The following is a 13,088-nucleotide window of genomic DNA, read 5'->3' as shown; positions in this document are numbered from 1 at the left end:
AAATAATGACATTACATTTCCCCAAGTATATGTTCCGGACACTAATTAGCTCATTTGTTGGGTGATGATAAGCTCCGCACCAACATAATCAATAACGCCAGCTCATGAAATGACGTTCACATGATTATTTCTTTAACATTAGTTCTTAGTTATTAGGCTTTTTTTTTTTTTTGGCTTGATTTACATGCCGGAAATGTTAGTTATTTTTGTATGTTTTACGCTAGTTAAAATATTTAGCTTTTTTGAGAGACATTTGGTAAATTTTAATATTGGTTGTGGATTGTTTATTAGAGAAAAAATAAATCAATAAACTAAAAGCCAACCAAAAAACTAGTTGCAATAACTTTTTTATTTTGGCTTAAGAGTCAGCTTGTCAGCTGCTTTAAAAACCATATACCACGACGTGTCACCTGAGATAGCCTCAACCCTCAACGCTAGAGGTATTTCTTCAGTGTACATTGAGGCCATACGGGATATGTATGACAGAGTTTCGACTAGCATTCAAACACCGGTGGGGATAACAGAGCCTTTTCTGGTTAAAGTGGGGCTACATCAGGGATCGGCCCTAAGCCCTTTCATTTTTACTGTCATAATGGAAGAGATTTCTAAATCTATTTGGGAGACGGTACCGTGGTACATGTTTTTCGCGAACGACATAGTGTTTGTAACAGAAACTAGAGAGGAGTTGGTAACAAATTGGATGAGTGGAAGGAAGTTTTAGAAGGTAAAGGATTGCACATTAACCTTACGAAGACCGAGTATTTGCGCTGTGACTCTAGCGGGACATCACCGGTAGGTGAACCAGAGATGTCAGTACATGAAACAGTTGTTAAGAGTACAACCAAGTAAAAGTATTTGGATCGATCATTCAAAGGGATGGGGAGATTGACGGGGATGTAAATCATCATATACATGCGGGTTGGCTCAAGTGGCGAGCAGCCACCGCAGTGCTATGTGACAAGAAATTTCCAAGCGAGTTAAAAGGAAAATTCTACCGGGCGGCAATCAGACCAGCTCTGCTCTATGGGACCGAATGTTGGCCTGTAAAGAAGATTTTCGAACATAAGATGGAAGTTACAGAAGTGCGTATGTTGAGGTGGATGTGTGGCCACACATTGATGGATCAAATTAGGAACCAAGAGTTCAGTGACAAACTAAGGGGTAGCCCTTATATCTAGAAAAATGCGCGAAAATAGATTGAGGTGGTTTGGTCATGTGCAGAGAAAGACTTTCGACGCCCCTGTGAAGAGGAAGACCCAGGAGAACTTGAGATAAGCAAATAAGAGTTCACTTGCATGAGTTAAACCTCTCTGCGAATCTACCTAGGGATAGGAGCAGTTGGAGACGCCATATCCATGTCTTAGATTACTGACGTCTTCTTAGTCTACCTTTTAGTGTCCTTAACCTCTTGCTTTTATCGTTTCCTTTCTATTAATTCTTTGTTTTCTTTTTGTAGTGGTTCTACTTTTTATAGGCCATTTAGTTATCTTGCACGTGTAATCATGTCTCTTTATTTTCCTCAAGCCGGGGAACTCCTTTGGCTGCGCTCTCCTTATGAGTATGAATTGCCGTCGTCTTTCCCTTCTCAGACCCTGGCTTTAATTTTTCTATGAGCGGGATATACTGAGTAGGATGATGATGATGATGACGACGACGACCAAGTAACAAACCAAAAGCCAATATTCAATCAAAAAACTAAGCCAAAAGCCACGAACCAAACACTTTATACTCCATCTTCGAGTTTAACACATTTATTTATATAGGGTGTTTGGTAAAATGACTTATTGAACAATTTTAGTTTATTTTGATACAATAGAGGGTTCAATTGTAACAACCCGTCTTACCGTTGACTGAGTAAACAAGGTCATTACGGGGTTTACTTCCCAAGAAAACTCAAATTTCAATTCCAAAACTTGTGCAAATGAGTCTTTAGTTCTAGAACATAGCTAAATCAGTTAATTCTCAATCCAAACATCTATCTAAATCAAAAACTAATCATAAAAGTCTCTATTAAAGTCCAACATAACCAATACAGTCTAGACTAATATACAATTACCAAAGCCTAATACAAAACTATGAAATTCTAACGTGTTCAGCACAATATAACATCCTTGGAACTCTAATCAACTCCGCTAACCCATCGTTCCCGACCGGTTCTGATCTGTAAAACAAACTAAAAGATGGAAACAACAGGGGATCAGATTTAACTGAATGAGAAGTAACAAACACAGTTTTTCAAAACAAAGATTTAAAAGCAACATCAATTTCCTAGATCTATGTGCACACAAAGAGTCTAGTTTGAGAGGTGCCCCATAGCTCCTCATAGCTCTAAGGCTATGTCGCTCTTGGATGAGCTAGTCAATATCTGAATGACAACTCGCCTTAAAAACAGAGAGTAGAGAACAATGTTTCTCAACTCCGTCAATGACCAGCTCGCAAGCTCGATCCATTGACCATATCATAATATCAACATAAGCAGTCACAACAACATTTGTCTTAACAATTTTTAATATCAAAAGAGCTTACGTAAAAAGTTTATTTTCAAGGATGTAGTCTGGCCAGACCCCTTTTAGAAATTGTTACTATACTCACCAATGATGCTTCAAGAAGCTAAGTTCGTTTTTCCGCGATCACTAGAAAGGTTCCTCGATGACGTCGCCTCTTAAAGCATAACAAATATAATATCACAACAAAGCATACACTACTGCAAACTAAGTTCATATAACTCATTGCATCTCCTCCTATGACAACATCTTAGTTCAAGCTTCTATTCTAATATTTCTAATATCAAAGATTGCGCAAGTTTTGACTCCAACCCCCAATATCATCAAAATATTTATAACAATGCTTTAGACTAGCTTATATTTTTGTAAAGATCATACGTCTCCACAATTCCCTTTGTATTTCCAAATCAAACACTTCTATGTTCTTCTAAACTCAAAACCAAGAATATTTAAGAGAATCCAAGAAATAAAAACAAGAATAACAAACTATCCAATTAGAAAAACACAACTAATCTATCCAATCAACAATGATTTCCACACGAACTCTAGATTCTTTCAAGAACATCCAATCATTCAACATTTATCCATTAACATAATTTTCTAAACCAATACCATGATTTCCAACTATATCCCAAAGTTCTTCATTTTCATTATTCTAATATCTACTACAAAATCCTTATCTTCCAATTAAACAACATATCCAAGAACACTAACTAATCAAAACCAAGTCATTAGAGTAGTCTCCTACTAAAATTATAATTCACACTTAAATTCTCATCATCACATAATTTACTAGTAACATATTTCCCATAAATTTCTCAATTAAGAATTCGTCTAATTTACTCATACAAATTTTCAAGATTCATCAACATTTAGGGTTTAGCACATGAATAAAAGAATATACAAATGGATATATGCCAATGGAAGTAATCTTATATGAACAAGAGCAGAAGTGAAAAAAAGAATCAAGAAGGGCTACCTTCTGTTTGACGGCAACACTGATATGGAACAAAAAATCAGATTCCGAAATAAATTTCCGGCCTGGACCTCGATGCCTAATCACGCATAACAGAACCTCATTTGGTTTTCCCCATTCGGCAGAATTTCGAAGGACTTAGAAGAGAAACCGATCGCTGCTTTATGAATTCTCCTTCAATGGAGGAAAATAACCACAAAATTTTGATGTTACTTAAAAATCCAATCAAAGATGGCTAGGGTTTGAAATCAGAGAAGCATGAAGATGAATGTTACAAATGTGCTCGAAATTTAAAGAAAAGAAGGGGAAACTATATCTGATGTTGTTCTTTGTGTATTACTTCCAGAAATCAGAGGGAAAATTAGGTTTTTTTCTTCGAAAATCAGAATCAATGAGCAAGAACCATTGTTGTACTTCCTTCGAAAATCGAAGACAGATAAGACGACGACCAACTGTTGTTCTTCTTGCGAAAAGCAGAGGAAGAATTTAGAGGAAGAATGCAAAAGAAATCAGAGGAAGAAGAAATCAAAGGAAGAAGATGAATGTCTGAAATCTTCCTTTGGTTCCATCGAGTGAGAGAGGAAGGAAGGTTTTGGTAGTTTTAATCAAATTAGAAGAAAGGAAAAGAGAAAAGAAATTAAGTTTTGGAGAAAATTACATAAAACTACCTTTTCTATACACTCATTTGCAAAAAACTACCTTTTATAAATTTTTTTTCAAAAAACTACCTTTTCTAATACTTTCATTTGCAAAACACTACCACTTAACGTTTTTTAGGGCATTGACCGTTTATTGAAACGGTTGACCATCACGTGACTTGCACGTGATGATCTAAGCCTTATAAATCCTTCTTCTTCACTGTATCAATTGAAACCCTAAGTCCTGAAATGCCGTTTTGTTCTTCGAAATCCCATAATCGCTGTTCTTCATCCTCGCTTCTCCCTTCTTTCATTTCTCCTTGATGTTGAATAATTAATTCAGTAAAGCACGCCAATTTATTTTGAAATTAATTTGGAATGTCTTCTTCTTCTTCTAGCCATAATTCGAAATCTGAGAATTGTCGATGTGGAGTTCCATTTGCAAGAAGGGTTTCTTGGACCAAGGAAAATCCAGGAAGAAGGTTTAAGAGTTGCGTTTTCTATGATCCTGATACAAATTGGAGGGGATGCAAAAAGTTTGAATGGGTTGATCAACCTGAAATGGCTGTTTGGCAAAGAGAAGTGACGAACAAGCTTTTGGAGGAGAAGCGACAATTGGCAATGGAAATCAAGATCTTGACTTCAAGGGTTTGTTGCTTGGAACATGAAAAGGATCTAGTGATTTCAGATATATCAAGGATGAAGAAGAAATCGACGAATCAGTGTGCAAGCTTTGCGTTAGGGTTTTTTGTTTGTTTTTTGTTAGTGTTTGTTGTACTTATGAAGATTAGTATTTGAATTTTAGGACCTTAATCACAACAATTGTAACAATGTTTTAGGTATTTGTAACTTGAGAATGTTGAATCAATGAATCAAGGTTGTTTCTTTTCCACTTCTTTTCTTTGCAGGTACTGTGTGTGATTTGTTTGGTGTGTATGAGCTGGTATGTTAGCTGTTAATGTTGTGTATGAATTAGTGTGTGATTTGTTTGCTGGTTTTGTGTTCAAGATTGATTCATTGTTTGCTGAAGTGCTTTGGTTTGGTGGTATGTTAGCTGGTATCATGAATACTGATGCACATAGCAATTGATGCATTATATGAGCTGGTATGTTTGGATTTGCAGGTTTTGATGCACATAGCAATTGCTGCACATTGTTGATGCACATACAGCAATCCATGCACAATATTGATGCACATACAGCAATTGATGTTGAATATTGATGCACATAGCAATTGCTGCTCATTGTTGATGCACATACAGCAATCCATGCACAATATTGATGCACATACAGCAATTGATGTTGAATATTGATGCACATAGCAATTGCTGCACATTGTTGATGCACATACAGCAATCCATGCACAATATTGATGCACATACAGCAATTGATGTTGAATATTGATGCACATAGCAATTGCTGCACATTGTTGATGCACATACAGCAATCCATGCACAATATTGATGCACATACAGCAATTGATGTTGAATATTGATGCACATAGCAATTGCTGCACATTGTTGATGCACATACAGCAATCCATGCACAATATTGATGCACATACAGCAATTGATGTTGAATAGTGATGCACATAGCAATTGCTGCACATTGTTGATGCACATACAGCAATCCATGCACAATATTGATGCACATACAGCAATTGATGTTGAATATTGATGCACATAGCAATTGCTGCACATTGTTGATGCACTAAAACACATAAACACTTGATTTGCTGCACTTGAATATTGAATATTGATGTACAATTCAGTATGTGCACTTGAATACTGATTTGCTGCACTTGAATTACATCTGGTATACAGAATACAGTAGCAACTAGCAAGATCAATCCACTCTTGAATTCATTAAAGATTTCAGTATGTGCATTGTTAATTAATACATTTCTTACACTACATCGACAAATACATTTCTATACTTGACTTTGTTCATCCATTACATATGTAGTACTGGAGCAAGGCATGTCACTTGGTGTGGACAGTTGAGTACTACAAGATCCCAATTTAGGCCTTCCACCCTTTGACCTCATCTTAGTTGGTTGTGCTTTTGTTGGATTCTTACATTTGTTTTTGTAGTGACCTAACTCACCGCAATTACCACATCTCCGTTGCTTATATTCTCGAGCAGCAGTTGCAGGCTTCTTACCTTCTTTACCTTCATCAGTTTCCCTTTTCCTTTTCCTTAGTTTAGGCCTTCCAGGCATCTTTCGAAATGGTGGAGGAAGAGGTTGGGCTAATGTAGTTGTCGGCCACATTTCGCGTCCAGGCATGCCAAAAAACTTAGGAGCATACGTCTTGGCATACGTTTCTACACGATACGCCTCATGGACAAATTCACTTGCATCCAATTTTCTAATAAGAATACAAGCCATGGCATGTTTGCAAGGGATCCCAATAAGATTCCAACTTCCACAAAGGCATGTCCTATTGGTCAAGTTTACCACGTAACTTTTATCGTCATCATCCACCTCAAATTCAAATACATCTACTGGAATTACCCTCAAACCATATATTTCTTTTGAATTTTTTTCAATCATTTTGGTTATCGCTGGCATCAACACACCTTTAAATTTACCCAACCCCTCTCGTTTGGCTGCACTCCTTTGCATCACGTATCTCCTAATCCACTCCATAAGAGAAATAATCGGCTTCCCCCTAGCTTCTACTAACACGTTGTTGAAGGACTCACAAATATTATTTAACAACATTCCAGACTTACTCCTACTACAAAACGCATGCCTAGACCAATGTTTAGCAGGAATTGCAGCTAGATATGTATGTGCCTCAACAGAAATATTCTTTATTGCATTCATTTCCTGATCAAAATGAAACTGTACACGAAGATTTTACACATATTAGTACAACATTACAGTGAAATATTTAATTTCAAAAATGAGTCCGTACCTTGTTGTAAGCTCTTGCTGCTCTCCAAAAGTGTTGTTTGTATAACTCTCCATGAAACTTGATCTTGAAGTTAGCCCAAATATGCCTACAACAGAACCTAATTTCAGCTTCAGGAACAACTGAATTCAAAGCTTCAATCAAACCCTGCAATGCCCATGTAGTAACAACATTAATAAAAGTTTTTCAAAGATATTCACATATGAAACAAGATATCTTTTAACAATTAATTACGTTCATACCTTTTGCCTATCGCTCATGAAGGTGAAATCTTCACATCCAACTCGTGCACAACTACTCGATGGACTAACCGACATCAGGTCTTCTACGAGGAGATTTAGAAACCAAGTCCAGGTTTCAACATTTTCGGTTTCAACCACCGCCCATGCAATAGGGAAGATGTTATTGTTCCCATCTTTACCTACTGCAGTCATCAAAACCCCAGGGAATTCTCCCTTCAAATGTGCCCCATCCACACCTAAAATAGGCCGACAACCAGCAACAAAACCCTCCTTACATGCTGGCAAACATATATACATCCTTTGAAACAAGGGTGGAGGTGTGTCTATTCCAATGCATTTCACGATTGCAGTGCTTCCTGGGTTAAACCTCCTTATTGCTTCAGCATAATCCCACACCCTACTATACTCTTCACTAGCATCACCAACAATCATTTTCTTAGCAATTCTTTTAGCCATGTAACACTTAGAATACTTCACTTCACAACCTAACTCTCTGTTAACCCGTTTCTTAAATGCCCTTAAATCCCAATTTGGATTTTCCCTCCAATCCTCTACGTATTTCTCAGCTAAATACAACGCAATGACTTTGTTATTAATGTGTTGGTGACCACAAGTGTGCTCGGGAATATAACTTCTTATTTGAAATGTCTCCTCATCTTTCAACTTCTTAGCATGAACCTTAAAATAACACCTCTTATCCTTCCCACAAACACAATTCACAATTCTAGCTTTCGATTTCAGACAATCACATCTATTGTAGCAATACACGGTTATCCTACTTCTACCATTATGCAAGTAATAATAATTGTAACCACATTCAATAGCATGGTACCTTAATGCTTTTCTAAACACATATATCGAAGGAAACTTAAGACCTAACGACAAATTGATCTTACCCTTAAAATCAACCTCGGGATTAAATGTGCCACAGCTTACTATACCTTCCTCATCCACATTCAAAGCAGCCAAATCATCATCGGACTCCAGTTCATCATCATTAATGTATATGTCTCTGTTGTTTTCTTCATCAATTTCCTTATCTACTATCAACCCAATTTCATCCTCACCAATAAAAACATCATCGAGACCATATACTACATTTTCTGCAAACAAATCAGAATCATTCGCATATTCATCCTCATCACTACCATTGTAATCATCATCACTGTTATCCTCAACCTCAATATCAGAAATTTGTTGCTCTATTTGGCCTATCTCATTTGGTGTAAGGTTTAGGGCAGAAAGAGAAGCTAAGGTAGTTGTTTCAGATCTGGGGTTAGCACTTACACATTCTTTATATCCCGTATATGTGTTTGGTGGTCCCATTTCCCCAACAACAGCATCTACATATGGTGTTTCCAACTCATCCACTAACTCATGTGCCACATCAGATGTATTGACCTCCAACTCAGCTACCCTAACATTACCCAAATCATTTGCCAACTCATAATCCATCTTTTTCGAAGTACTTGGTTTTTTCCAGATTTTCAATTTCTTCATGTTAGGTATTTATCAAATATATAGAACCCTAATCAATTAATCATAGACAACAAGAATCAATTTACAAATTAAACAATAATTTACACGAAATTCAACATTAAAAAACGCAGTGACCAAAACGCAAATTTGAAGAAAAAATTTATATTTTATCGAAAAAAAAAAAACTGAAATATACAACCATTAATGAAGAAGACATACCTTTAAATGATGAAATCTTCAAGAGGAAAATGGAGCAAGGAAATGAGAAGGGAATAGAAGAAAATTGCAGGCAGAGTATCACGTTCCTCCTGTTCTTCGTGTTTTGGAAAGAAATGAGTAAAGAAGATGGTTTCATAAGGCTAAGAGTATCACGTGAAGGACACGTGATGGTCAATCGTGAAAACAAACGGTCAATGCCCTAAAAAACGTTAAGTGGTAGTGTTTTGCAAAAAAATCTATTATAAAAGGTAGTTTTTTGCAAAAAAAATTATAAAAGGTAGTTTTTTGCAAATGAGTGTATAGAAAAGGTAGTTTTATGTAATTTTCTCTAAGTTTTGAATATATTTATATAATGTATATTTAAGGTTATTTTTTATTCGTAATTCTTTTAAATTCACTCGTCTTAATAGTTAATTTCTCAAATATTATATGAATGGTTAAACCAGTCAATACTAATGTTTGATAAATAAGCTGATTGAAACAACTTATTGATATGAATAAGGTGTTTTTGAACAAACTGCTCGGTTTAAAAATCAGCATGTCAAATCAGTTAATAAAATCAGTTGGTCAAATCAACTACTGTAATCAGTTATCGGCTACAACTTACAAGCTATTAGTTGTTTGATAAATTTGTACTAAATTATAAAGTGCATTCTTATACTCTTTTATAATAATAATAATAATAATAATAATAATAGGATTTTTGAGATTAGACTAGAGTTATTTGAATTGCATGAAGGTTAATTTATTGGGGAAGTGAAAACTTAAGAGGATAGTGAGTCAAAAAAAAAGTGATATGTGGGTCTAGTCAACGGGCTACATAAGTCGGGCCAAAAATATTATCGGATCACTTTTTTTAACGGGTCAAAATGAGTCAAGTCTAAATGGAATTTGATCCAATCTCATCCCATTCAAATTTTTAAACCACTTGCCCCGATCCAATTAACAACTCTAGTAACTAATTAACAACCCTACCTCCGTCAGTGTTAATCATATTATGTTTGGTTGAAGTCAGTTTTGAGTTGAGTTTAAAGTCTTGTAATAAACTTAGTATTGATTTGATCTAAAGATAACTAAATTAGACCATGTCGGTCATGTTCAATCAAATTGGATGTGCTGTAGACCAAATTGAATTATATTGAGTTGAATTACATTAACAAAATTAGGTTATCTTGCATCAAACCAAATTATATATTTCTAAACTAGCTAAATCGACTTTTTAATTGAGTAGTTTTGGTTCAATTTATGATTTCTTGAATACAATGAGAGTCTATTTAATTGGTTTTAGGGTTTTAGAATGAAAACTCATCAGAGCTTGTGCACTCGATTCTCATTTTATGCAAGTTTTATTTTGTACCAGCCTAATGATAAATTTATCACTTGGTAAGTAGTATAGCTTTTATGTATCCAAAATAATAGTCAATATACTAATTTACTATGCTATGCAACGCTATTTTGAGCCTTAAAATCTTTAATTGCACTTATTCAAAACCTATCTGTATGAATTTAGAAAAATCAAACACTATCTACACTTAAATCAGTTTTTTCTTATACATTATGAACAAGAAATATGACAATATTACTTGATGAATTGTGACTACTCTTATAAAAAACTGTCTCTCAATAAAAAAATTTCAAATAAAAAATCTATATTCTCATAATATATATTAAAGACTTTTAATCTAAATATAAAAGATGTTCTCATATAACAAAATTTGTGTAAAGATTTTGGTAATGTTGATATCCAAACTCACGTACCAGGAAATTTAAAAAGATGTTTATGGGCCTATGACAGATTCCATTAGGATAAGAGAAAAATGTCTGGGAAAAATATATGTTGGCTGAGGTGTTTATCAAAATTGTTTATTTATGATGCAACAGATGTTAGGTATTCGTACTCCTTTTTCTTTATCCTACTGGGCACTGACTGGACTCAGTGTATTCATCTTATTAAATTACTCCCTCTGCAATCTTTCAATCTAATGACAAAATTGACAAAAAAAAAAAAGACAAAAATAAATATTATAATGGTGTGGGACATAGTTATGTGACATGTGTGAATGAAATAAAAATATTAAATAGATATGTTATTGAGAATTAAAAAAATAATTATAGAAAATGGTGCAAATTTGATAAGAAATTCGAATTTAAATTTCGGTAGGTACAAGGAATCCATCAAACAATGTGTAATCTGACAAGAATCTCCTAAATCTGAAATCCTAGTGATTTCGTGTTCTCCATCTGTTGTTTCTTTATGTATTTCTTTCAAGCACGGTGACACATATGATATGAAGTACTATATTTCTATATATTTGACTGAGTTACTTTCCTGATGGTGATTAGATTACAATGTGACAAAAAGTTACGATTTGACTTTATTAATCTTTTATTTTAAGTGAAATATTTAGTATATTCTAAAAAATGAAATATTTAGCGTTAGAAATGAAGAAAGCCTATGATGCATCTAGATCAAAGAATACTCATGTGAGAGAACGTAGTAAAATAGATAACATATCATGAGTCGATAATTATTAGGTTAAACTTTTAGTTGAGTTTGTTCCATTACATTGTACTATACTAAAATATGAGCAAGATGTTCAACTACAAAAGTTTTCAAAAATAAGAGATCTTTTACGTGCACGAAGGATGACTTTCATGAATAACATCGTCATCGAATAATATCATCATCGAATAACATGCATTAAGGATGACATGCACTAAAGTAAGGGAAGAGAAAGAAAAAAGAGATGATTATATCGTTATTGAATAACATGCAGGAAGGATGACTTTCATGAATAAATGTGGATGGATCTTCATGTATTATAACAGATAAGAAAGGACTGCTACAATGCTTGTAGCAAAACCACTTCTACATGAAAAGGCTCATTTTATTCCTAATAATGTCTGAATATTAGTCTTAACTCTATTATGCATGTCTTGTACTACTTTAATATATCTCAACGATATTCTCTTAGCCCGATGCTATTATATAATAGATTCTGGTACGCTATCATAAGTTTTCTTCAAATCAATAAATCCCCCTATATAATACTTTTCCATCAACTGCCTCTAAATGTGAGTATTCTAAATTAAGAGAGAAAAGAAAGAAAGAAAAGGAAATTAAAGAAAGAGGAGAGACAAGGAAGGAGAGTACACATCATAAAAAAATATAAAAATTATATAAAAAAAAGTATAAATTAAGACGAATTTAACGAGATTTCACATAGTCACACAGATAAATTTTATCTTTTATATATCTCTTAAAAACCATAATCCAATTTTTCATTTCTTAAAATAAAATATTATAAATGAGAAAAAAATTAGAAAATAAAGATTAATAAAATCAAAGTGTTAATAAGTAAATGAAAAATAAATTGGATGATAACAATATGTCAATATAGCACTCTCACATTTTATTAATTCCGAATTTCGTTCCAATGTGGAAACATATATTATACCCCATTATTATAGATATGACGCCATGCTGCTTTCCAATCCATGGGTCCGTTCACTCAGTCACCGTCCACCGGCCACCATGGCATGAACAACGTTACCATTGGATCCATTCATCTTTATTTGATACTCGATTAAGTGAGATGGGTAAATGAATTTCGATTAGTGGTGTTTGGTACAAGGGAATAGATCTGTGAGATTTTTTAAATAAAACTTTTAAGATGAGGTTTTTAAGATAAAAAAGTCCTATTTTTTATTTGTTATGTTAAGGATTTGTATCAAAGTGAAAAGAATAAAGTTTCAACTCAAATACCATCCTCCCCAAGATATTTTTTTTGGGAACTTTTATAATTTTTAGTCTCAATTCCTATTTTCATTTCTTTTAAATCGATAAAAATTTAAGATTTTTTTCACCCTAAAATCCTATTTTCTCCTTGAAATCTCATGTGCCAACTTCCTATGAATTTGATTTTGAACAAACCTAACTACCTAAATGGATAAGTTTAGATTAAAATCAAATTCTATTTGCTAAATAAATACGCATTAAATAAGATTTCAGTTTCTTATACTTGGTGCTTGAAAATAAAATATAAGACAATATTGTTTCACCTTTCATGAATAGTAATTACCATGCTTATATGCTAACACACTAACCATTAG

General features: G+C 34.0%; 1 long non-coding RNA gene across 1 annotated transcript; it reads right to left on the bottom strand.

Moving 5' to 3' along the window:
* Positions 1 to 1,974: 1,974 nt before the first annotated feature.
* On the bottom strand, positions 1,975 to 4,494 carry LOC130800719 (uncharacterized). The gene is made up of 2 exons (XR_009039487.1): positions 3,484 to 4,494; positions 1,975 to 2,173 (listed from the first exon to the last, which is right to left on the bottom strand). It is a non-coding gene; the product is annotated as an uncharacterized LOC130800719 (long non-coding RNA).
* Positions 4,495 to 13,088: the final 8,594 nt, after the last annotated feature.

The sequence above is a fragment of the Amaranthus tricolor genome, chromosome 15 (genome assembly GCF_026212465.1).
Source record: "Amaranthus tricolor cultivar Red isolate AtriRed21 chromosome 15, ASM2621246v1, whole genome shotgun sequence".
NCBI lineage: Eukaryota > Viridiplantae > Streptophyta > Magnoliopsida > Caryophyllales > Amaranthaceae > Amaranthus > Amaranthus tricolor.
Note: the sequence above shows the minus strand (reverse complement) of the source record. Positions and strands in the feature narration are given on the sequence as shown.